Source organism: Cornus florida, unplaced genomic scaffold (assembly GCF_030987335.1).
Source record: "Cornus florida cultivar Cherokee Brave unplaced genomic scaffold, ASM3098733v1 CherokeeBrave_3.0.0_Hap2_Chr11, whole genome shotgun sequence".
NCBI classification, from domain to species: domain Eukaryota; kingdom Viridiplantae; phylum Streptophyta; class Magnoliopsida; order Cornales; family Cornaceae; genus Cornus; species Cornus florida.
Window position 1 is genome coordinate 90,531,269 of NW_026775581.1, and position 16,804 is coordinate 90,548,072.

A 16,804-nucleotide genomic window follows, 5' to 3' on the forward strand; every position below is an offset into this window, starting at 1 on the left:
GGGCCAGCAGAATGCCTGGTACATTCAACACTCTCAGGTCAGACAGGGCCCAAATAGAACTGGGCTGTGAAAGAATATTCGAAGACCTAATCAAAAACCCTACAAAAATTTACTACTATCAAATATTAGGCCCAGAAAGAAATTGTCTGATTGCCAATACCCACATGACAACACAGTTTTCAGACAAGATGATGATGCGTGTATCTTCTGGTAAGGCATGGATTAAATGATTATCAAGGCATATGGCACTATATTGATCAATTCATATATGATCGACCAACATATCCAGGAGGACTATAATTACTATGTTTTAAAGTATGCACATGAAATGTGGATTAAAATTCTGTGTTTGTTAAGCAGGAGACAACACAGCTGCTAGAATGCCTTACAGAAATGTACCCTTTGTCTGGGGCATGTTCATTTATATGTACATATATTCAACCTTTAATTCGAAGAAATTAAATCGATGGCTGTGTATAATATCAAAATCTTATTTACCAAAATCAAAATGCCGGCCAGTTAGCTTGAAATTCATTTCAAAGGTACTTTGAACATCATGAAAAAATAATAAATAAATAAATTCCTCTAACTAACTAGCATGACAATTAAATTGACATGTATCATATAACCATAGTATCAATCAAATTTCACAATTACTTGTCACACATTAAATGTTAATATAATTGATCTAACATATGCTACATGTCAAATTTTCATTTGACAAATGGTGGTATAAATGATCTGAAGAATGGAAAATGTGTATACCACCACATGCAATGTGTGATGACCTTGTGGACGGGTGTGTCGTGGGCGGGTGCAAGAGACACTGTCAGGCTACCACACTGGCGAGCTACGGATGCACAAGTCCCACATCGCCTAGGTAGAGGAAAGGTGAAGTGCTTATATGTAAGTGCATCATCTCCAATTGGTATGAGGCCTTTTGGGGTGAAGCCCAAGAGCAAAACCGTGAGGGCTCAGGCCCAAAGCGGACAATATCATACCATGTGGTGGAGTGGGTCGTTACAAATGGTATCAGAGCCTGACCCAGCCGGAAGTGTGCCGACGAGGACGTCGGGCCTCCAAGGGGGGTGGATTGTGATGACCTTGTGGACGGGTGTGTCGTGGGCGGGTGCAAGAGACACTGTCAGGCTACCACACTGGCGAGTTACGGGTGCACAAGTCCCACATCGCCTGGGTAGAGGAAAGGTGAAGTGCTTATATGTAAGTGCATCATCTCCAATTGGTATGAGACCTTTTGGGGTGAAGCCCAAGAGCAAAACCGTGAGGGTCAGGCCCAAAGCGGACAATATCATACCATGTGGTGGAGTGGGTCGTTACACAATGAGTCCAAAGGCTCCGGCAAAGCCAGACTGCACAAAAAATAAAAAAAATCGAAAAACATTATATATATATGCACGTGTGTAAGTCTGCACACGAGCATCTTCCTATTTTGTTTTGTTGCAACTTCTGATCCGAACTTTGGCTGTCAAAACTACTTCAACTGCATTCTCCAACTTCAATAATGTGACACGTAGCATTGTTACAAGCATTCTCTTCAAGGAAGACACACACATATTATCATATTGTTGATAGATACTGGGCGGGGGCGAGGAAATCGTTCCACGTAGGTCAAGAATGCTGAGGTTAGTGTCGGAGTGGGAACTCCATCTATACCAAGGATTCTTCACAGATGAAGATTAAGAGAAGGAAGGCAGTTGCTCAGTACTTGTCTAACTCGAGGTCCGGTAGTAGGTCTTTTTTATTCTTGTTGTCTTCCTCTTAACTTCTGATTACTATGCCAATTTATACTAGTTAGTTCCAGATAATGCCCCCCGGTTGCCGCGGGGGGGGGGGGGGGGGGGTGGGTGGTGGGGGAACCTCCCCTCGACTATTGGTCGCGGGGGGTAACCTCCCCTTGACCATTAGTTCCAAGAGGGTAACCTCCTTTTGACCAGTGGGTGGAGGGACCTCCTCCTGACTAATGGAATGTCAGGGAGCGGCCGAAGGCAACGTGCACCTTGGGTCAGGTGATGCAATGATTATTCAGTGCATAGGTCATTTCAGTGCATTTAATGTGCCGAGTGACTCCTACCTTCCCGGACCTTAGGTGCAAGTACTACTGAGCGTCTCCTCCCATTGGTATAGGCCTTAGGATAAGAAGGGAGAGGGGGGGAAGGTAGGCATGTTTCCATGCACGACCCCCCCCCCCCCCCCCTTTCCCTTCTTTTCCATAGGGCGGTACATTGAATTCAAACCTCTCATCCACTACGACTCAGATTCCTATACTAGGGGGACGTTTCGAGGCTCTGCCTTCTTTTGGTTTCACGTTCCCCCAACTTCCAAGCTCCTCGAGCTTCCCACAGCTGGCGGCTCGGGAAGAACAACTAGTAGAACCAGACCCCTATCCCAGGTACCGCGAGAAACGAAGGGCCTTTGAATTAGGGCAGGTGTAATACCCCTAATTTTAAAAGGATAGTCTCGGCATTTTAATAATTATTTTATTGCATTTTTATTTATTTATTTTGGTTATTTGCCTGTTTATTTTAATTAATTGATTAATTGTTTGTTTAATTGGTATTTAATAGTATTTTTATTTTTTTTAATTGGATTAAATTAGTTTTAATTGTTTAAATGGTTTATTAGTTTATTTAAATGAGTAATTGGATTAATTGGATTAAATTAGTAGTGTTTTTAATTATAATGTTAAATTAGGGTTTTAGTCTTTCATGGGTCACGTATTGGCCAACCAGGAGTTAATTAGGTATTTCGTCTTTAATTAAAAATTGGACCTAGGTTTTTATTTGTGCCTATAAGTATACTGTTATAAGTCTGCAAAGGAGTTGTAGAACCCTATTCACGTACAGAGATATAAAGAGAAACAGAGAGAGGTTGTGAGAAAAACAGAGAGTTTACAGTCGGGGTTTCGGCTGTGGATTAAAGGACGGACCTAGGAGGAGGGAAGGTTGAGCAGTAGGAGGTTGACAGTGAACAGATGTCGTCGGAAAACTTAGGAAGACGGCGATGAGGTTTTGATTCAAAATCACACAGGCAGGTTCTATTCTGTCTCTCTCCCCTTGACTTGTATTCTGTGCATACCTAAATGATCTTTAGGATTTTAATCGGATATTAACTGAATCTTGCATGCTTAGTATATGTTAAATTACTCGTTTGTATGTGTTTAAATTTACTCTGGAATTGTTCTTGCAAAGTTTGGATTTCAATGTTTGATCTTAAAACATGTTGAATTGGTAATTGTTTTTATGATTCTTCTTAATGCAAACCGTTTTAAATAAAGGACTTGGAGGATCAATATTTATGAAGAACAGAAAGGTTGGAAGAGGCCAGAAACGAAGCAGATGAAGGGAAAGGGTTCAGGGCTCTCAGAGAGGGAGAGAGCCGGCTCCATGGAAGATGGAGTCGGATCCCCCAAGTGAAGAGCCGGCTCTGGGGGAGGTAGAGCAGGCTCCCACCCTTCTAGAGCCAGCTCCAAGGTGCATGGAGCCGGCTCTATGCTTGGTTGCATCCCGCTTTTAAGTTTTGAGAGCAGACACTTTTATATAAATGCAATCTGGACTTTTTTGGGCACTGTTTGGACGAGTTTGGTATTTTGGATTGTTTTGGGGAATGTACTGAGGGTTCTAAATGTAATTTCATGGAATTCTAAAACCTCATATTGCATAATTTACACCGTTATGCTAATGGAATGAACAGTATAAAATTAAACAATTTTGCATGTTGTTAACGGATGAAAGGGATTTAATTGCTTAATTTTAATTTAGCAATTTAACGGACTATAGCATGATTACAAATCTTGTTTTGGATGCACAATAGAGTCATTTATTTATCAAACTTGATCTATGCTTACTCTGGATGCTAATTGTTGAAATAATAAACTATGTTCTACAATTTCATGGATTAATGTTTTGGTTAGTAATTGCTGAACTATTAAACTATGTTCTGTTAATTATATGGATTAATGTGTTGAACTTTAATTGCCAAATTAGTATATTAAATTCTGTCAATTACCTGGATGTTATGGATTGTATGCACCGGTATGGGACGGTGACATACTAGGGATGATTTAGCTCAAAATACTAAGACTTGCCTTATTGGAATAAGGGAATGGATTGTAAAATATTGAATCCTACTTATATTTAAGTCAGATCAACTAAGTAAGTTGAGTGGCTACCTGGATTAATTGTTATTTGTATTTAAGTCAGATCAACTGAGTAAGTTGAGTGACTACCTGGATTAATTGTTATTGGTGGTTAAGTCAAATCAATTGAATAAATTGAGTGACGAACTAGATTATGAATCTTATGTCAGATCAATGAACAATTGAATGACATACTCTGATTTTGGACGGACTTTAAACATATGACTATGGTACCACGATATGAGCTTGAGTCTCAGGATCGTTGGTTAGGGAGAGTATATGCATTGGGATGCATAGTTGGCTATGACGGTTAAGGTGTACCCTATTAGGTCTAGGTACTCATGCCTACCTCTAGTGCGTTTTGCATGTTGCCTTCTATTCAGGTTGAGACCACTTTGTAATTCAGTGAGTGTCCATTAGTGTGGATATATATATATATTTATGGACTAGATAGATATTGTTGAGATATTTAGGATGTATCTGCGTATCGAGTCTCCGTTTGGATTATAGTTAGAATAGAACCTGTTCGTGAGCCTGACCTACTCTTATTTTTTAGGTGTTTGACGGTTCCAGCCTTAGAGCTTGATCGTACTGAGCGGAGACAGTCACTCATTCATCCGATTACGTAGGACTTCTCTTTATGTTTTAAACTTGTGATTTTATTTTCAGTTATTTAGTTTCAGTTGGGATTTTGTTTAGGGGTCCACTAGATGGATTCTCGAGTTGTACTCTTGGAGGTTTTGGAAGTTGGATTATTTTAATCTTTAACAATTGAGGATTTTATATTTAGAATTCTTCCAGCTTTATTTTTAATTCTTAAATCTTTTCGTATTCCTGCTTGTTTATATATTAATTGTTTGATATTCTCTCGGGTTTAGGCTTAGGCCTGATCAACCCATGTCTCGGAGTCGAGAGGTATCACAGCAGGGCCCATCCTACTAGAGCGGGCGCCGCCAAAATAAGAGAATGTGGGGTAGTGACTCCCTCCTCTTATGAGCCCAGGTGCTCACATACCAGGCCCTAATAGCTCGAGGTTCTTAGGTCTTCCAGAGTAAAGTCAAGTGGGACCCAGTATGGCCTATTCAGTGCTGACCAACTATGCAATATTATCATTCAGTAGGGACACGTGGTGTCCCTTGTGGCAATGACTATCAACATTTTGCCCCCTGCTCAAGGTCACGAGGAGGGAGCTCCAGGCTGCGAGGAGGGAGCTCGAGCAAAAGACTGAGGTATAGAAGGGAATTCTTTAAGGATATAAGTGAGCTAACTGAGCTCCTTACAAGAATATGAAAATAAACTCATCTAAGAGAGCTCATTAAAGAGATGAGTTTGCAAAGGTAAGCTAAATGGACTCTCTAAAGAAGTATGGAAATAAACTCATTGAGGAGTGCTCATTAGATGGACAAGTTTTGTCTAACTAAAAGGAGTTCGCCAAGGAAGTCAAATTTGAGAAAATGAGTTTTCAAGGAGAGCTCATCAGATAGATGAGCTTTTCCTAACTAGAGAGATCGGTTTACAAAGGGGCTAATGGAAGAAGCTCTCTAGAGAAATCAATTTTATGAAAATGAGTTTATCGAGGAAAGCTCATAAAAGATAGACATTTTGCAAAAGGCGAGATGACTAAGAGGAATGCTCTCAAGAAATTATCCTTATAAAGATAAGCTTTCTAGATGGCTCAACTTTATAAAGAAGTGAACTTACTGAAATAAGTTTGTAAAGAAGTCAGTTTTTGTAAATGAGGTAAACGAATGGAACTCAATAGAATGGTTAGCTTCCTGAAGAATGGGTTAATCGAAGGGAGCTCACCAAAGAGCTAGTTTTGTAAATGTGAGTTAACCGAGGGGAGCTCAGTAGAAAGATCATTTTCATAAATATGAGCTATCAGAGGGGAGCTCAGTAGAAATGTCAGCTTCATAAATTTGAGGTATGTAGTACCCCTAATTTTAAAAGGATAGTCTCAGTATTTATTTATTTGTTTTAATTGTATTTTTAATTATTTAATTGATTATTTGACTAATTGCTTATGTGTTTAATGTTATTAAGTGTTACTTGATTAATTGGCTATTTGTCTAAGTGTTATTTGTACTATTTGTTAATTAAATTATGTGCTTAAATGATGTATTTGATTAATTGTAAATTAAATGTTTAAATGTTTTATTTTATGGTTATGGTTAGTAGTAATGGACAACCAATTATGTCACATGGACTACTTGGATAGGAGGTTTAATGGGTATAGATAATTACTTATGAATAGTTGTATATGTATATATATAGATATATATGTATATACATATATATATATAAGGAAAGTAATTTATTAATTAATATTATGGTAATTTTAGTATTAATAAACAATTTGATGTATATATTTTATTTATTTAATAAGGATATACATAGATTATATACGTAACATATTTTAAGTTACGTTTTTAATTATCCATGGGTAGTTGTATATGTATATATGTATATATATATATATATATATATATATATATATATATATATAATGAAATTAATTTATTAATTAATATTATGGTAACTTTAGTATTAATAAATAATCTGATGTATATATTTTATTTATTTAATAAGGATATTCATAGATTATATACGTAACATATTTTAAGTTATCTTTTTAATATTTTAATTTTATTATTTTCTTTATTAAGTTGACTTGGATTGAGAAAAGGAATAGGGTTATTATTTAGCCTATAAATATATAACTATAGGTTTGTAAAATGGAGTTAGAAATATATCATGTAATATATTTTAGAGAGAGAGAGAAGGAGAAAGAGGAATGAAGGAGGAGAATAACCTTTAGAGAAGAAGATCAAGGAATAAAAAGTTTAACTTTCGATTCGAAAGTTTAAGGCCAGTTCTTTTTCTACCTCTCTCCCTTTGATTTGTGTTTCTATACATGCCTAGGAGATTCCAAGATTCTTAAATACATAAAACTAAATAATTATGCATGTTTAATTGGATTAGAACATAGGTTTTATAAATTTGGTTTATCTTTGTTCTTGTTGTACGAATTGATAAATTCATGAATTTGATCTGGTTTCTTTATGAATTTTTACATGTTTTAAATGATGTAATTCCATGTCTGTGTATTGATGAAACCTAAAAACATGCCTTAGAATTCTTAAACAGTAAAGAATAAATTCACATTAGGGTTTCTAGGTTGAATAGCGTAACAGTATTCGATCCACCGTTACAGTGCTCGAGCCTTGGAAGAAAAACTCGAGCCATAAGAGAAAAGCTCGAACTATTGATGTAAAGCTCGAGCTATTAGGAGGAAAGCTCAAGCTTTGCTTGGGAAATTTTCATAAACAGCGTTAAATTGATCTTAATTGGTTTTGAAGGGTCCTGGACATTAAATAGGGACTAGGTAGGAGTTTAAATAAATTTTAAATAAACTTGATCATAACGATGCATGTTATTTAAATATTTTAAACAAATGAATGGATTTAATCTTTTAAATTGTTGTAGCAATTGAGATTAAATATTCAGCATGAATTGAAATTAGAGAATGCTTACTTGGCTGTAAAATAAATATCAATATATTTAAGATTCAGTTTGTGTAGGATACAGGATGTAGGAAGCTTAAAGAAGTTTATAAGTTATTCCTATTTTGTGATAGCATGATATTCTATTATTTTGTTAATTTTTGGATTATTTGATGTATTATTTTATTTGTTACATCAATTGTTGGATTGTGTGGTTTAATGCACCGGTATGGGATGGTGGTATTCTAAGGACGGATTAACTTATCAGTTAAGTCCTACCTATTTTGTATAAGGGAATTGTAATACCCCTACTTTTAAAAGGGTTATAATTGGAATTTTAATATTTATTTTATTGTTTTTCATTATTTATTTTATTTGTTTTTGATATTTACGTGGCTAGGTGTTTTTGTGATTTGATTTGATTTCAACTTCTGTAAACGAATTTTAATTTGATTTCAACTTCTGTAAACGAATCATGGGAGTGTTACTAGGGTGCTATAAGACTCTTAAGATGAGTTTTAGAAATCAACAGAGTGGTAGGAATGGTCCAGTGATAGTGCAAACAGACTGAAACGAAGCACCGGGGACGGAAGGCTCTCAAAGGAGGTAAGAGCCGGCTCCATAGAAGTGGGAGCCGGCTCCCACAACAAGTAGAGCCAGCTCTAAGGAGTCCTAGAGCCGGCTCTAGGCTAAAAAAGAGCCTGCTCCAAAATTTGGAGCAGGCTCCCTTTTTATTTTACGATTTGTTTGAATTTTTTTTTTTTATTTTTCTACGTACTGTGCTTACTATTAGAGCATGGGTTTTAAATCTGTTGGGTCTGGGGTTCCACAAAGAGTTTAGAAGGCTGAATTTGGGTGTTATTAGGATCTTAAATTGATTAGGGTTTAATTCTAAATTGTCGGGACAAACAGTGTAAAAATTAAGACACTCCCTATGTTGTTAACAAATGGAAGATAAAGTAATTGTTGAATTAAATTTCAGCAATTTGATGGAATATAATGTGTTTATAAAACTTGTTTTAGAATGCATTCAAGTGCATGATAAGGTCATTTAATTATTAATTTTGATCTATGCATGCTTAGGAGGCTAGTTGCTGAATTATTAAATCGTTTCCTGCAACTATATGGTTAATGTTTGGATTTAAATTGCTGAAATATTAAACAATCTTCTGAAATTGTTTTAGCAATTTATTGGATAATTATAGAATTATTTAACCTATTCACATGCATGATGGAGTCCCTGACATATTAAATTTGGTCTATGCATGCTCTGGATGTTAGTTGTTGATTTATTAAATCGTCTCCTGCAACTATATGGTTAAATGCTTGGATTTAAATTGCTGAGGCCTTAAATATTTTTCTGCAATTATTTGGATGGTGGTTTTTGGGTCTGTAAATTATTGAACTGTTATATATGTTGTAATTTACATGGATATGGAGGATTGTATGTACCGGTATGGGACGGTGACATACTAGGGACGGTTTAGCTCAAAACGCATAAACCTAACCTAATGGATTAATGGAATGGATTGAAAGATTTCGAATCCTAATTGTGACTAAGTCAGATCAGCTGTAACCAAGTTGGATGACTTCCTGGATTAACGGATGGTAGTTAAGTCATATCAACTGAATAAGTTGAGTGACTAACTAGTTGGTTTATTGTATGTCAGTTTGATAAATAGTTGAACTGCATACCCTGGATTTGGACGGACTTTATATATATGTTTATGGTACCACGAGTTGAGCTTGAGTCTCAGACTCGTTAGTTAGGGTGCGTATATGCAGTGGATGCGTATCTGGTTATAATAGGTTAAGGTGTTCCCTGTTAGGTCTAGGTACTCGTGCCCACCTTTGGGTGCGTTTTTGCATGTTGCTTTCTATTCAAGTTGAGACCCCCTACATAGTCCAGTGAATGTCCCTTAGTGTGGATATTTATATATGTATGGACTAGATAGCTATTGCTGAGATATTTAGGGTGTTTCTGCGTATCGGGTCACTGTCTGGATTGCAGTTAGGATAGAACTTGCATGTGTGCCTGACCCACTCTTATTTTTACAGGTGTTCGTCAGTTCCAGGCTTAGAGCTTGATCGTGCTGAGCAGATACAGTTATTTACTCCACCGACGACGTAGGAGTATTTTCTTCTCATTATGATCGTTGGTTTTCTTTGCAGTTGTTCATGTTCAGTATTAGAATATTTTTAATAGGGGTCCACAAGATAGATTCCCGAGTTGTATTAGAAGTAAAGGAGAAGTTGGTGTATTCAAACTAGTTCTTGCATATAAAGTTTATTCGGAGGTTTTTTCCATTAAAGGATTTTCATTTTAGTTCTTTTCAGCAAAATTTTATTTATTCCTATTTCCTACATTGTATTCTGTGTTCGTTAAATTGCTAATTGATTTGATATCCTTGGGTTATCGGGCGTAGGCCTGGCCAACCCGCATCTGAAAATCCGGGGGTATCACAGTTGGTATCAGAGCACTCCAGGTTCTAGTGTCCTTAGGAGTGTCTTTCGTTGTTGGACTTCCGCGTTGCGTCTTTTCAAAACTTAGAGCCATATTAGGATTTGTTGTACTCTAATTATGATTCGTTAGGAGGAGCTGATGTCAATAAATTCTGTAGATACAGAATGGTTGACACTGGGAAGATGATTTGATCTAAGGTAAAAGCAATAAAGACCTTAAGGAGTAAATGAGTACATGGTCGAGTTCTTTGCCAGAAACAGAACTTGGGATCGAAGGTTTAGTTATGGGGTTGGCATTACTTAGAAAGTATGAGTCAAGAAAAGATTATGGCGTATGTGTTAGGTCACCGTCTATCGGGATCAACACGATTTCAGTTGTCCTCAACTAGGAGACAAGTGTGGAGTAGGGGTCCGAAGCGGATCCCAAGGGAGGAGATCTTAGAGTATCCAAGAGAAAGGATACTAAATCTTCGGGATGAAAGATTGCAAGAGGATGAATTTGATTCACTCGTGGTAGAATGAATGGAACAAGTAGAGTGGGTGTGAACCAATCTACATATAGTGAAACTCTTGTATCATCTCTAAGCGAGATATGTAAGAGGTACTCTTCAGAAGTTTAGGGAGCGGATGGAGTTCTTCGCAGAACGAAATACATAGTGATTTATCATATTCCAAAGAGTATTGGGATTAGGATGTGACATTCTAAGTTGCTTTGTAAAGCCACGTTAGATGGGTTACATTCCGCATATAAAGAGGAAGAGAGTTAAGCTCGTTGGTTTCTGTTTAGGCAAACGATTGTTGCTACTAAACTATGTTTAATGGATGGGTTTCGAGGTTGGATGGTTACTTATAAAACTATAAAAGGAAAGGGTGAACCAATCTAGTAAGGTTGAGTTCAAAGGAAACTTACTTTTCTAGAAGGAACAATGTTTAGAGGAGGATTATATTTTTGTTTATGGTATGCGTTTTATGTGTTTCATTTGTGTTATTGTATGTATCTTATGTGTTTCATTTGTTTTTTTGTTAATTAGTTCGGATTGGGAGTATGGTTTAGTTGGGGGCACACATATGTGATCAGCCAACTATTGTTTTACTAACACGGAGTAATAGCGCTATGTGCGCTAGGATTTGTGAGCGTGTGGTCATGGGATTTAGTAGATATACATGAGTCTAACCAATCTATTGGACCTGAATATGTATCATTATGGTATATTACTTGGGATCGGATAATTAACCTATCAGTACGCGTCAACTAACCTAAAACGATGGGTTTGATGTGCTTTACACTAGATAGGGATTTGTTTTTACAACACCCTAGGATTGGTGGATATCATTATGATTGTATTCATGGGGTTGTGGTAGATAAAGACCGCGGAAATGCTACCATAGTTTGTGAGAGGTGTAGAAGGTGCGGAAAAGCTTCAGGGAAATTTCTGAAGTGACCACCAAGGCGGAAGGAGAATTTCGTGCTGCTAGTATTTAGTAAAATGTCGTCGAGAGAGGAGGGTAGACCGATTAAATATTCATCAGTCTATTCGTAATTAAGACACTATTCACAAGGGTGTCATTTTGAGGGGTGGCTGGTGTTGCACTTAGAGGAGGAACCAAAGTTTCTACACTGTATAAAATGTGGAAATTTTTAGGGTCATAATTCGCAACAATTAGCTGTTGTTAGGACATGGATGACTATATGGAGAATGGGAAAAGTTCCATATTCGTTTGGAACGAAACAAGGAGTAAAATTGACACTACTTATATTAAAGAAGTAGGGTGTGTCAAAGACAGGATGTTGAAATCAAACACCCATATAATGAAGCGATGCACGGTGTATGTGAAAAAGTCATAGTGAGTTGACTTTCAATGACTTGAATTTCTGGAATGATTTTATGAGCGGTAAGATATCACTAATTGGTACTGCATCGATTCAATTGTAGGGTTAGCTTTTGACAGTGCCCAAATTAAGTATTTGGTGCAGACGGAAAGCTGGTGGTACCAGACTATTGGTACTTTTGGTAGACAGATTGGGAGAAGGATACCGGGACTGACGTTCAGAACACTTAGTTCTTTCTTCATACTGACGGATAATATGATGCACACACGATCTGGAGCAGATTTTTGGAGGGTCGGAGGAGGGACAAAGTGATTTTGTCTTCAGTCTGATATAATTAGATGGTCGAGATGGACCAGCAGAGATCGCTAGATCTTTGCAGTCATATTCTATACAAAAGTGGAAATGATAGAGCATTTTCACGGGTTTAGTTGAGGGATTGCTAACTTTACCAGAGGGTTAGGATTCTGGATGGGTTACTGGTTGATTTCTAATGAAATCAGCTCAATTTTTAGTTTATTTTGAACTGGTAGGACATCAGTTCATATGGATAGAGTGGATTACGTGACAACTTAGATGCATCAAAGTAGGGATTTACGCTTCGCTTGAAGTTTTGTCTGGTGGAATGGAATGTGGAGGTGGACGCTCTCAACAACCGATAGGAGTTTTCGGTTAGTTGTTGCATTAGGAGTTAAAGTCTTAGTTTATGTACTAATGACACTTGCTTTTACCAAGGAAATTAAGGGGGGTCAACCTCAAATATCGGAGCTGACCCTAGAGGCAGTGTTACCTTACTCAGAAACAGTATACGGTACTAGAGGAGGATTCGTTGATTCGGTGAATGTTGTCAGAGTGACTGAGATGTAAAATTTGTAGAAATTTTCTCGATGCACTCGGACGGTTATAAGGAACATCAAGACATTAAATTTTAGTTCTAGTGAACAAGTTTAAGAAAAGACGTGTATATAAACGTCTATACGAGTCACACTTGTTAGAAAAGGAGAGTAAGCTTAGTTGGGAATGGATGGTTGGTCGAGATTATCAACATTTACTGGAATTTTAATTTCATAGGGATTAAGAGTGGTGGATTACGCAAGTTTGCTGAGGGACATTAATTCTCGTAATGTTCACTTTTGGACTTCGCATCAGTTCTACATTGCACTGATAACGGAGGTATAGCTGTGGTTCATATCTCGACGGAAGTTTGAATCGAGAGTGTACATTTGATCAGTTGATTTGGAATGTCTTCCATATCGGGAGCAAGGTGTGTTGTCGGGGAAGTTGTTATGTATTCAATTGTTTTCATGGATAGTGTTACTAAATTACTAGGATGGGTGCATAGACGTTTTGCAAATCTATGCTATGGAATTTGGAGGAATGTGGATCTTTCCCCTGTATAAACAAATTTGGGTAAGAGTGAGTAGTTGCTAAATTCAACTTATATGTTGAATAATTTTTATGTTTTCTTTTACATCGGACTCATAAATTGTTCCTGGAAGTTTTGGAGTTCAGTGGAGCTCCTACTCAAAGGCAGCGTTCACAATGGAACGTTAATGAATTTTAATGAAAATAAGTCAGGGTTTCGTGAATTCTGAGGACGGAATTCCTTTTGTTAGAGAGGGAGAATGTAATACCCCTAAAATTAAAAAGGATATAATTGAGATTTTACTATTTATTTTAAGTGTTTTATGTGTTTATGTTTAATTGATTAAATTATTTGTTCGTTCTTTATTTGATTTAATTGTTTAGTCTTTAATTAATTTAATTGTCATTTAGGTTGTTTTTGAATTGTTTTGTTGGTTAATTATTTTATGTAATTTAATTGTGGTTTTAATTAATTGGTTAATTGTTTTTTTTTATTTTATTTAATTAAATAGGTTAAATTATTAGGGTTTTGTCTCTTTACTGTCACGTTTGAATAAAGCCGCCTTGTTTAATTAAGTCGCCTTAGAGATGTAAGGAATTGTTGATTTCCGTCTCTATGATTAAAGTAGAATTAGGGTTAATATCTTTTCCTAAGCCTATAAATAAAATAATAAGGGTCTGCTTAGGGTTGTAAGCACAAACCTTATTCACGAATAGTGAAAATACAGAGAGTGAAACAGAGAGTTTAAGGGAAAAACTGAAGGAGAGGAAGGTAGGGTTTGAGCCAAAGATTGTAAGCCGGACTAAGAAGGAAGCTTGAGGGCTGTTTGAGGGTTAGAACCGGAGCGGAGGAATCCTTGACGGCAATCACGATCACCGAAAAGTCTAGGAAGAAGACGACGTTGAAAGGTTTCAAACCGAAACCGAAAGGCAAGTTCTTTTCTTCCTCCTTCCCTTTGGCTTGTGTTCTGTGCACCTAGATAGTCTTTAGGGTTTAATTAATCAGGAACTGAAATTTACGTGGTTAATATATGCTATATTGATGGCTGTTCGTTGTTGAAATTAAATCTGTTACAATTCGTGCAAGTCTGTTTAGTTTTGTTTTCTTAAAGCATGTAAATTCTATTGGAATTTTAGTTACTGTATTTTCTTTCAACAACTGTAAACGAATGATTGGGATGCTACTGGGATTAGATAAGACTCCTAAGTTCAGTAGTGAAGAGGAACAGAGGGGATTGGAATGGAATTGATATTGCAAAATAGTTTCAGTTTTATTCCTAAAGCATGTTTTGTTTCGGTAACAAATTTAGTTTTAATTTGATTTCAACTTCTGTAAACGAATCATGGGAGTGTTACTAGGGTGCTATAAGACTCTTAAGATGAGTTTTAGAAATCAACAGAGTGGTAGGAATGGTCCAGTGACAGTGCAAACAGACTGAAACGAAGCACCGGGGACTGAAGGCTCTCAAAAGAGGTGAGAGCCGGATCCATAGAAGTGGGAGCCGGCTCCCATAACAAGTAGAGCCAGCTCTAAGGAGTCCTAGAGCCGGCTCTAGACTGAAAAAGAGCCTGCTCCAAAATTTGGAGCAGGCTCCCTTTTTATTTTACGATTTGTTTTAATTTTTTTTTTTTTTTTCTACGTACTGTGCTTACTATTGGAGCATGGGTTTTAAATCTGTTGGGTCTGGGGTTCCACAGAGAGTTTAGAAGGCTGAATTTGGGTGTTATTAGGACCTTAAATTGATTAGGGTTTAATTCTAAATTGTCGGGACAAACAGTGTAAAAATTAAGACACTCCCTATGTTGTTAACAAATGGAAGATAAAGTAATTGTTGAATTAAATTTCAGCAATTTGATGGAATATAATGTGTTTATAAAACTTGTTTTAGAATGCATTCAAGTGCATGATAAGGTCATTTAATTATTAATTTTGATCTATGCATGCTTAGGAGGCTAGTTGCTGAATTATTAAATCGTTTCCTGCAACTATATGGTTAATGTTTGGATTTAAATTGCTGAAATATTAAACAATCTTCTGAAATTGTTTTAGCAATTTATTGGATAATTATAGAATTATTTAACCTATTCACATGCATGATGGAGTCCCTGACATATTAAATTTGGTCTATGCATGCTCTGGATGTTAGTTGTTGATTTATTAAATCGTCTCCTGCAACTATATGGTTAAATGCTTGGATTTAAATTGCTGAGGCCTTAAATATTTTTCTGCAATTATTTGGATGGTGGTTTTTGGGTCTGTAAATTATTGAACTGTTATATATGTTGTAATTTACATGGATATGGAGGATTGTATGTACCGGTATGGGACGGTGACATACTAGGGACGGTTTAGCCCAAAACGCATAAACCTAACCTAATGGATTAATGGAATGGATTGAAAGATATCGAATCCTAATTGTGACTAAGTCAGATCAGCTGTAACCAAGTTGGATGACTTCCTGGATTAACGGATGGTAGTTAAGTCATATCAACTGAATAAGTTGAGTGACTAACTAGTTGGTTTATTGTATGTCAGTTTGATAAATAGTTGAACTGCATACCCTGGATTTGGACGGACTTTATATATATGTTTATGGTACCACGAGTTGAGCTTGAGTCTCAGACTCGTTGGTTAGGGTGCGTATATGCAGTGGATATGTAGCTGGTTATAATAAGTTGAGGTGTACCCTGTTAGGTCTAGGTACTCATGCCCACCTTTGGGTGCGTTTTTGCATGTTGCCTTCTATTCAGGTTGAGACCCCCTACATAGTCCAGTGAATGTCCCTTAGTGTGGATATTTATATATGTATGGACTAGATAGCTATTACTGAGATATCTAGGGTGTATCTGCGTATCGGGTCACTGTCTGGATTGCAGTTATGATAAAACTTGCATATGGGCCTGACCCACTCTTATTTTTACAGGTGTTCGTCAGTTCCGTACTGAGCAGATACAGTTATTCACTCCACCGACGACGTAGGAGTATTTTTTTCTCATTATGATCGTTGGTTTTCTTTGCAGTTGTTCATGTTCAGTATTGGAATATTTTTAGTAGGGGTCCACGAGATGGATTCCTGAGTTGTATTAGAAGTAAAGGAGAAGTTGGTGTATTCAAACTAGTTCTTGCATATAAAGTTTATTCGGAGGTTTTTTCCATTAAAGGATTTTCATTTTAGTTCTTTTCAGCAAAATTTTATTTATTCCTATTTCCTACAATGTATTCTGTGTTTGTTAAATTGCTAATTCATTTGATATCCTTGGGTTATCGAGTGTGGGCCTGGCCAATCAGCATCCGAAAATCCGGGGGTATCACATTTTGGGTGTTATAGTGTGTGTTATAGAAGCTTGAAAACTTAGAGAATGCTCTATCCACTTAGAGAAGACTCTTGAAAACTTAGAGAAGGCTCTCCCTTAGTTGGAGACGGCTCTAGGTAGCTTAGAGCCTTCTCTAGTTTTTTCTAGAGAAGGCTTTGTGATTTTGTACAAGAC